The following is a 10843-nucleotide window of genomic DNA, read 5'->3' as shown; positions in this document are numbered from 1 at the left end:
AAGTTTAGGAGATTTTTTTCAACAAGGATTCAGCACCCCATGAAATATTTCAACAGCGGTTATATGGCTTTGTGGCCGGTGGTGCCTCCCTTGAACCAGACCCCAGCAGTGTTAATGGATCTCCCCCAGAGTGGTGGAGTTGGAGCCTCCACCACTTTGGAAATAAGGGTTTGTTTGCATGAGCATAAATAGGTCCAAGTATGCTTTCAATGATTTTTAGGTACAGGCTTTTGTGCCCACAAGTAAGGTATAATTAACCATCTGCACCTTATTATGAGGGTGCAGCTGGCTAATTATGCCCAGTGCCATAGGGCAGGTTAAACTTCTCATCTGCATAAGAAGTGGATTTGCAGCAAAGGACATTGACCTTTATAAATGAGTCCCTAAGTTTAATCAGTTTGAGGTCACTCCTTATGGATTTTTGTTTTGTTTTGTTCAGAAGTGAAATATATGTATGAGTAATGGTATTTCTGTTTGTAATTAATACAGAATCATAGGGCAGACTTATATTATTATGAGTCAGGGACAAATGAGATCCCTGCTGAGTTCAAATTATTTGGGTCCCTCAATTTGGAAAAGTGGTACATCACTATGGATGTATATGGATTCATGAACTTGTATGAACAACAACTTGGAGCATCACTGAGAGTTCAAATGGAGTAAATTTGAGTATTAACCATTTCAAAACCATTTTCAGCAATAGTTGTATATTATTCTTGTGATTACTGGATGGCTTGTTTGAAAGAATAGCATACTGGAGAGCAGAATCTTAAATTTCAGTGTCGGTTAAATTCTTCCCAGAGTTGTCTAAAATTGTCTTTACTCTTGAAAGATAGTTTTGCTGGTTATAGAATGAAAAGATGGCAGTTTTTTCTTCCAGCACATTTGAATGCATTATTCTACCATCTGGCTTCCATTATATTGAGAAATTAGCTCTCAACTTAACCATGGCTGCTTTTAAGATGATCTGCCTTTTTTTATTGGCTTTTTAAATATTTTTTCTCTTTATTTTTGGTTTTCTTTACCCTCTCTAGGATGAAACTAGGAATGGATACCTCCAACCCCATCTATAGCTTAGGATTTGCTGGACTCGAATGTATATGTGGTCTTTTTCAACACTTTAGTAAAATTCTCAGCTATTATTTTTTTAGATATTGCTTCTATCATCTCTCTTCTCTCATTCAAGGCTCCAACAATGTCAGATCTCTGTCTCCATGTCTTTCTCTCTCTGTTTTTTAATCCTTACCTAAGGATATTTTTTTCCTCATTGATTTTTAGTGGAAGGAAAGGAGGAGGGGGAGAGAGAGAGTGAGAGAGAGAGAGGCAGACAGAAACATCCGTGTGAAAGAGAAACATCAATTGGTTGCACCATAACAAGTTTTACTATGGCTTTCTGGGGATGGTGATACAGTGGCCAGTTTTAGTTTTGTACCCCAGCCTAAAGTGAAGCAGATCTCTCATTGTATTTCCCATTTTGAGCAGACTCTAATTATTGACTTCTATCTCATCGCCCTGCAAGGCCCCCAAAACCAAAGCTCAAAGTTCTTTTGGATTAGCAAATGCTTTAAGGGCAGAAGTGGCTATGGATTTCTAGCACTTTGCTTATTTCCCTAGTGTTTGATTTTCTTTAGATTTTGGTGTAGTTATTGCTTATTATCTTGACAGCTTTTTAATACTTTTAAAGAGGTTAAAATTTTTTTAGTTGAAAAAAATTTTCACCTAGAGCTTTTAGTTGTGTTCACATGAATGGTTGGTTCAACTGTTGCCTGCCATTACTGGAAATGGAAGTCCTCTTTAATTCTAGGAGAAAATTTTATCGTTGTCCTTATTAGAGATATAGGGTGGAGACATATTTTTCATACTTTTAATAGGAATCGATCTGGCCAAGCCCTGTGAAAGCAATGCATTAAGAATTTCGTAGTCAATATTTACCGGTGTGATAACTGAAAGAAGAAAAATGGCCCTATTATATGCCAGATAACTCAAGTACAATGGTATAGTACATAACCAATCTCTGTAATTGGCTTTCGTTACTGAATTCTCTTATGACAGCCATCCAATATGAATTACAAGAATTGCATTTGACATTTTAATAAAAGGTAGACATGCAGCATTTAAAAAGTAGCTGCTAGTGAGAATGTATGAGACAGTGATCAGTGTTGAGAGCACTCAGATGAGCAGGGTCAAGCTAGCTTGTTGTTCACTTTTCAGGGAATTGCCACATCCCTAATTGCTAGTGGAGATTGATGAAAGCACTAGTCTCTTTCTTCAGTGATGTCATTTGGAGTCTTGGAAGGGTCAATGAATAAATCCAGTTTTGCTCTTATGTGTATGGATGGCTTTATTAAAGGGATTCCAAACATTTTCTGCGAAAGGAAACCTGGTTCCCAGGCACTATTTTTGTCAGAAGGATTTGCTTAACCAACAAGATCACTTTTAAATAGCGTTTACGGATAGCTCTTAAGTTGTTAATACCTGGAAAAAAATACATGTTAAAATTGTCAGCTTTGTGTAAAGGATTTTCTCTATAACCCTCCATAGACTTTCATCTTCAGAATCTGAAAATGAAATATTTCCAGTTATCTCTTCTGGACTCACACATTCTGGATGATCTAGAATTTTTGGATCCATATGAGCTTCTGCAAAGACCTTGCTACTATATGCTAGTTATACTCAAATGTGGGCTTGCTAAGAACAGAATAATTTTTATATGGAATTACCTGGGTTACCTAATCCAAATATCCAATAAGTTTTAATGATTTCCAGATTTGTAGACATCCATGATGTTATATATGATGGTGCAAATCAATTAGTCTATACATTGTATATAAGTTGTATAAGCTCATTCTCTCCTATTCTAATAGAAATGAAGCATTTTCAATTTGGAAATAACAACTTATGCCATTGAATAGTGGTTATTCAAAGATTTTTCTAGTAAATTCCAGGAGTAAATTTTAGGTAAATGTATGATTTCTAAACATATAATAATCATTAAAATATAACAATTGTCATATAAAAGTATAACAAGATACAACAATTATCATAAATTCTAGATTTCAAGTGACAGAAACTTACTTCAAACTTCAATACAGCTTATCAAAATAGGGAATTTGTTAGTCCATTTAGTTAGGATGCTAAGATGGCTCAGAAGATCAAAAGGAGCTGCAGATACCAGGGCCTCAAAGTTTAGAACTGCTTTCAATACCACTCTCATTCACTTATATTCATCTTTCTCCCCTCCTGTCATCCATCCATCCTGCTCACAGTTTTGCTTTTATCTCCTTGGCTTTTTTCTGCAGAAAGCTTTCTCCTCATGATGAAGATGGCTGCCAATAGTTTTAAATTCATTTCATCCCAGCAAGCCCAAAGAGAAAGTCCAGCGATCATTCAACGAAAGAATTCTGACTGGCATGATTAGGGTCATAAGACCAATCAGAACATAGGAGAATAGGGTGCTCTGATTGGCCAGAGCTGCCTGCCCTTTCTGGACAGGGCAGTGGGTTCTTACGAGAAGAAGGAAGAATGGGCAGGGGACATTATACTGGGCAGCCAAAACAAGGCCTTTACAAGAGTTGCTTGTTAAAAAGGGTTAAAAGCTGCTAAAGAGTATTCCTAATTGAGTATACCTTCTTGAATTCAAGTAAGATAAATAGATTTAAGAAAACTAAACCCACTTATTAAACCCATTGTAGGCATAAAAGAAGATATATTCTCATGTTAGACAATTCCATAGATCAGAAGAATTGATACAGCATACTGGAGAAGAGTTCAATTGAATTAGAGATTGTTGAGTTAGGAAAAGATATTAATGCACCCCCCTCCCCAATTTTTTTTGCTTAGATTTCTTCCACAAAGCAGTCACTAAGAAATGGTAGACCATAGCTTAAATTTTTTTTTAAACATTTTAATTTGCTAAACCAACAGGAGGGGCCATTACATCTATTGTTGACATTAAAATACAAATAAGCCCTCATTGATTTTATGATTGGATCCAAAACTAAGGAATTTTAGTTATCAGTGAATGGTAATTTCATTATTTCTTTTTCATTGCAGCAAATGCATATTTATGAATTTGCTGCAATGAAATTATATGAATTGCCTAACATTTATAAGGCACTTATAAACAGGTTACCTTGAATGATGCGTGTGTGTGTGTGAATTGAAGCAAATTCTCCAGATGAACATTCATCATGTGTAGTAGCTGTAGAAACCACAGGCATTCTCACTGTGTGTTACTGCAAGCCTGCTGGTCTTTAGACTCTGGTGATGACAAAGTCAGTGGCACATAAATGAGAAGGTATTATATTTTAGTAAAGCAAACATAGATCTAAAATAGCTCATCTGCCACATTTAAATTAGCATATTTGACAAGATGAACAAGACCATCAAAAACTGTTTTTGCAAGTAATGGTCTAGATGACTCTCAAGTTATTCAGGCTATGGCAATATATTACAAATAATAGATGGGCTGCAATTATTTATAAGGAATTCACTTTGTCAAGAGACTAGCCACAGCATATAGCTCAGATGACACTTGTGTCATGGAACATTAATTGGCTCAGATAACTCAGAAGTTCTTGGCTGGATCTAAGGATTCAAATGATGTCATCAGAACTCAGTCTCTTGGCACTGCTTTTCATCTATGTGGCTTCATTCTTAGACAGCCTCTCCCCTCATAGGGGCAAGAAGGCTGCCAGCAGCTTCAAGCTCATATCCTATTTCTTAGCAACCTCATTAGGAAGAAAACATGCCTCTTTTTCAGCAGTTTCAATAAAGGCATAATTAAGCCTCATTGGCTCTGATTGGTTTGCCTTGGGTCATTTGCCCTGTACTGAACCAATCACTGTTGCCAGGGAGATGTGATATTGGGGTAAACTATTCCTGGTTTAGAGTAAGGAGTGGGGTATTTTTCTAAGGAAAAATAATATGGATCCCAGAAGAAGGGTAAATGGATTCAGGGTAGTAAAAATCAATAACTATCTGACAAATGATTCTTTTTTTTTTTAAAAAAAAGAAGATATCTTTTTTTTTTTTAAACTGGCTGTAGCAGCTCCAGTTTCTTTTTCTTTTTTTAAAATATGTCTTTATTGATTTCAGAGAGAGGAAGGGAGAGGGAAAGAGAGAGAGATAGAAACATCAATGATGAGAGTCATCGATCGGCTGCCTCCTGCACGCCCCCTACTGGGCATCGAGCCTGCAACCCCGGCATGTGCCCTGACCGGGAATCAAACCTCAGTCTCCTAGATCCTAGGTCGATGCTCAACCACCGAGCCATGCCAGCCAGGCAAAAATGAAGATATAGTTGAGAAGGAATGTATAATAAATGGTTCAGTGATTTAACTGCCCATCCAATTATTCAGCAAATATTTATTGATTCTACGCCAGGCACTCTGTTAGGCATATATACCAGTAATGAGCACAATGGTAAAGGTCTCTGATTTTATGGAACTTGCTCTCTGGTGAACAAGGCAGACATAAAAATCTAGTCACACAATTTACTCAATATGTGAAAAGTACAACTGCTCTGAGAACATATAACAAGGGGACTTTCGGGAGGTCAAGAAAGGCTTTCCAGAGGCAGTGATGTTTCACCCGAGACCTGTAAGATGAATCTAAGTTAGCCTTGGAAGCAGGGTGGGATGGAAGGAGAGAGTTCCAGAGATTTTACCTCTAAATAACTGTGTAGTTTGATCAAGGAAAACGGCATTCTGAGAACCTAGAAAGAAGGAGGGCTGAATATGTCAATAGGGATAATAGACTTGGGAGGAGAAAATGGGAGTCCCAGAGATAAGAACTATGCATTTTACCATGTCACCTGAGGGTGTCCGAGATAGGGAGTCTGATAATCTAGATTCCCTACATGGATTAAGACTCTGAAAGAAGATTCAGCTAAAGCTCAGAGAGTCTTAATTTTAAGATACCTTTTCAAAACATTTATTGCTTTTTTTGGATTCTTCAAGTGAGAAGGGGCTGGAAAATACGCCCTTGGTTGCTTGGTAGACAAATTTTAAATGTTTACTTTTGGCCATTAAAGTTCTGCAAGTAGCTATTCAGTATTAACACACTAAGTGTTCATTTCACCTAACAGTATTATAAGTAATTGTATAATTATAAGTAATTTTATCTCAACTTGGTACCTTGACAATCAAGATGTCAGGCCATCAGCTCTATAAATCTTGGATTTGGTGGCATGATTAGATTATCCAGGTTAATTTCAGACATCTGAGCAGTGCTATAAGTACCCTTCTACTAGTTCTGGCCACTATTGTATTGTGTTTCACTGTTGCATTTTATCTTCAATGTAAAAGTTCCTATTGAAAATTCCTTAGGCATGGATTAGGATTTCTCCCCTTATATCATGTACGCTCAGTAAATGAAGATTTCTGCTTCTGAAAATGGTGGTAGGTAATGCAGGTTCACTCTCCTGCTGAGGGCAACTAGAAAATCTGGGCAGATTATAAACGAAAGCCTGCCTCAGGGCTCTAGAAGGTTGACAAGATGGTGAAGAATAATCAGGCCAGTCATATCTCTGGGTGCTTATTCCCATATGCTAGTGGCCTTATTACTAAGTTTCATCTTCATCCCTCAAAAACAATATGATTTTATTTATCATTAACTAATACAGTGCTTTGCATAGAGAAGATAAAGTTGTTCTTCCTTACCTGTGGTTTTGCTTTCCACAGTTACAGTGTCTGAAAATTAAATGGAAAATTCTAGAAATAAACAATTCATAAGTTTTAAATTGTGTGCTATTCTGAGATGAAGTCTCTCCATGTCCCATCAGGACACGACTCATCCCTCCGTCCAGTCTCCGTACTGTATACACCCCCCTGCCCCGCTAGTCACTTAGTGGCCGTCTGGGTTATCATATTGACTGTAGCAGTATCATAGCGCTTATGTTCAAATAACCCTTATTTTACTTAATAATGGCTCCAAAGTGCAAGAGTAATGATGCTGACAATTTGGATATGCCAAAGAGAAGCCAAAGAGCCTTCCTTTAACTGAAAAAGTTACGTATGTATAAGGAAAAACAGTATGTGGAGGGTTTGGTACTATTTGCAGTTTCAGACTAGGGGTCTTGGAACAAACCTCCTTTGGATAAAGGGGGACTGCTGTACTCTATTATATATTAAATTGAAAAATAACATAATTGAATTCCCATATGAGAAAGTAATCTATTTTAGAGCTATAATACTTGTAGATTCTTGGTGTAAGTCATGACAATGATATGAATTGAGGCTCACAAATAATAAGAAGCCCCTTTCTGCAGCTATGGCTCTATCTGTTGCCGTCATTACCTTCTTTCTGTATGGCCCTGTAGTTGATTGTTTTGACTTTTCTCCTGCCTGTGTCTTGCCTGGAAGCTTCTACCGTTTGAACAAGCCTCCAGCACCTGACATTTTCCTATGAAGAAGTGGTTCTTTTTGTAATTTGAGGCCTAGGGAAAATCTGTTTTCACTGTACATCTTCTGATACTGTGATTTATAATAAGAAATATGTACTTGGTCTTCATCCACTTTCTGGCACTGAGCTCCTAAAACCTTTGGAATTTCCTGTGTTGAGAGTGATAAAGGTGTTTTTGGTTATGTTAATGAGGTGACTTTTGAAACTCACCTAAGGATGGGGTCTGGTTGCCAAGAGAATCATGTGATTAGAGGGTTGGAACTTTCAGTCGGGGAGAATAGAGGGGCTGGAGGTTGAATCAGCTGCTAATAGCCAATGATTTAATCAATCATGCCTCTGTAAGAAAGCCTCCATGAAACCCCAGAAGGACTGTGTTGATGAACATGATGAGATCTGGGGAGAGAGAGGTGCCCCCGGAGTGGGCATGGAAGCTCTGAGCCCCTTCCCACACACCTTGCATTATATCTCTTCTGTCTGGCTATTCCCGAGTTATATCCTTTTACAGTGGTACCTCGATTTTCGAACGTCTCTGTTGATGAACCTTTCGAACGTCTCTGTTGACAAACATTTCAGGTTACGAACGCCATAAACCCAGAAGTAAGTGCTTTGGTTTTTGAACATGCCTCGGAAGTCGAACATGCCACACGGCTTCCCCTGAGGGCAAGATCCCGAGGCCTAGCTGTCGGCTGTGGATCCCTTGGTTTTTGAACGTTTCAGAACTCGAACAGTCTTCTGGAATGGGTTACATTTGAAAACCGAGGCACCACTGTATAATAAACTGGTAATCCTGTAAGTGGTTCTCTGAGTTGTGGGAGCTGCTCTATTCAATTAATTGAATCTAAGGCAGTGGTCTTGGGAACCTCTGATTTATAGCTAGTTGGACAGAAGTACAAGTGAAAACCTGAGCTTTTGACTGGCATCTGAAGTGGGGGGTGGGGGTAGTTTGGAGGACTGAATTCTTAACCTGTAGAATCTGACTCTCTGTCCATGTAGATATTGTCAGAATTGAGCTGAATCATAAGACACCCAGCTGATGTCCGGAGAATTGCTTGTTGGTGTGGAGATGCCCCCCACCCCACATTGGACTTGGTGTCCAGAACAAAATTCACCTTCATTTTCCTTTCCTTCAACATGGGCCAAGTAAGAGGATTCTTTCTGAAGTTCGTCTCTCTTTTATCTACTGCAGATAGAATAAGTCATACATCCTACAGAGACAGATTGTTTTCAGGAAGTGTTTCAAGGCGAAGAGAGCAGAGGCCAATGTGAAACCTAGGAAGACTGAAGTAATCCAATTTAAAAGAGATCAAACAAATAGAAAACCAAGGAGTGTGACAGCTTTAGGAACAGTAGAAAATCAAAAGATGAAGCAGGATTAAAAAATAAAAATTAATCCTTTCGTACTGAGTGCCCGGAGAACCTCTCGCCGACAACAAAAATCATGTTGCATTTACTTGAGCATTTTCCCCATTTTTTCTGTGATATTTTCCTGCTAAAGTGGTGTTTGGGGGTAAAGAAATATTTATCAACATCCCAGAGTGTAATTGCCCCTGCCCTCACTGTGGCAGTAGCACAAGTTGATGACATGTGAACAGTTTTATACACTCTTACTTACAGAAAGCAAGCTTTAATTGAATGGAATTTCTGTCTTTTCAGTTTTTTTAAATCAAAATTTCTGCTAATTATAACACTAAGAACAGGTACTGTGACGTACTTTGCAAATGTTATTTCATTCAATCCTCACAATAAGAGAACACAGTGAATGTGGTAGCTGGCTTTCAAGGTGATTCCCCCATGATCCTCACCTCCTGGTAGTCAAGCCCTTATGTGGCCTCTCCCGTGCTGAACAGGGCTGATCTGTGTGACCAACAGGTGTTGCATAAACAATGGTGCGTGACTTCTGTGCTACAAAGGACATTGTAGCTTCTCCCATGATTTCTTGGGCTGCTTGCTCTAGAGGTGTAGCTAGTTATTATGCCATGAGGACACTCAAGCAGTCCTAGGAGAGGCTCGCACCAACAGCCAGGGCCAACCTGCTGACCGAGTGCGCCCTTTTGGAAGTGGATTTTCCTGCCCTAGTCAAGCCTTCAGACAGCTACAACCCTTGCTGGCATCTTTGACTGCAGCCTCATAAGAGACCCCAAGCCAAATTTTCCCAGATTTTCCAAATTCTTGAATCACAGAAACTGTTAAGAAATGAGCCCTGCCAACAACCATGTGGATGAACTTGAAGCCAGATTTGCCAGCCCCAGTTGGGATTTGAGATGACTGTGTCCTGGACAACAGCTTGACCAGAAATACACGAGAGATGTTGAGTAGGAGGCACCCAGCTAAGCCATACCTATATTCCTGACCTATAGAAAACAAATAGTCATTGTTTTAAGCTATTAATATTTAGTAAAGTTGTTATATAGCAATAGATAACCAATGTAGGCCTTATAAAGGGTTTATATATAAAGAAAACTATTGAACATAAAGATAAACTTTCCGAAATGCGAAAAGAAATTTTAGAAAAAAGCAAAGAAGACATACTAAACAAAGATAAATAATAAATCAATGTAATACACAAAATTATTACAATATAAAATAATGTGGGAAGTGATAGCATCAACAGGATGGAATAAAGGGTTAACTTCAGTCTCCCTCACAAAAAGACTAACTAGAAACTATCCATAGACAGGACACCTTTGTTAAAATACCAGAACATAGGAGTGAGGCTGAAGCACCCCTTTGGGTCACAGAGACATGGAAAAACCTCAGAACAAGTATCATTGTCTGCCATCATAGTGCCTTTCTATCACAGTTCCATAAATCCTTTCTACTTGGTGAAATGGTTTGACTCCTACTTATTTTTCATACAATTGTTAATGAGCTTATTCTACTTTTGGATTTTTTTCTCTTTTTATTCTTTCATTTTAAAATTGCATTCTATTTGTCAGAAAATATACTGTTTAAATTCTATTCTCCTCGTGTCCTCAACTTCATTTTATTCTTAGCTCTATAATTAAATACATGAAATGTTCGTTGTCAGTACTTTTGCTGAAGTTCTCCAGTCACCTTTTGGTTGGATGAAGTCTACCCTCTAGTAGATTCCTCAGGAAGGGAACATACTTACAGTTGTCCTTGAGTTTTTGCATGCTCAAACTCCTTTTCTGTAGCCTTGATAATTGAAGGAGAGCTTTGCTGCATATACCATTCTTGGCTTACACTTGTTAAAGTTTTTGGAAAGTGTTGCTCCTCTCTTTTCCCATTTCACAGGTTGCTTTTTCAGAGCCCAATAGTATCTCATTCTCTTGCCCTAGTAAGTTATTTTACTTTTTTGCCTGGAAGCTATGAGAAGTTTTAAAAATTCTTTGAAGTCTAATAGTTTTGCTAAGATATGACTCAGAGTTGATCATTGTGGTTCAGTTTTCTTGGGCACCTGCTGGTCCCTTTTGATTAC

General features: G+C 38.2%; 1 protein-coding gene across 1 annotated transcript in view; it reads left to right on the top strand.

Annotated features, from left to right (window-relative positions):
- The first annotated feature begins 8369 nt into the window (after positions 1-8369).
- Positions 8370-10843, top strand: part of HYDIN (HYDIN axonemal central pair apparatus protein) — a 241291-nt gene continuing 238817 nt past the window's right edge. The window contains 1 exon segment of the mRNA XM_087827374.1: positions 8370-8544. The gene's annotated coding sequence lies outside the window, so the exon portion shown is untranslated.

This window comes from Miniopterus natalensis, chromosome 18 (genome assembly GCF_054644295.1).
Source record: "Miniopterus natalensis isolate mMinNat1 chromosome 18, mMinNat1.hap1, whole genome shotgun sequence".
In the NCBI taxonomy this organism is placed as follows: domain Eukaryota; kingdom Metazoa; phylum Chordata; class Mammalia; order Chiroptera; family Miniopteridae; genus Miniopterus; species Miniopterus natalensis.
The sequence above is the reverse complement of the archived record's forward strand: the minus strand, read 5'-3'. Positions and strand labels throughout refer to the sequence as shown.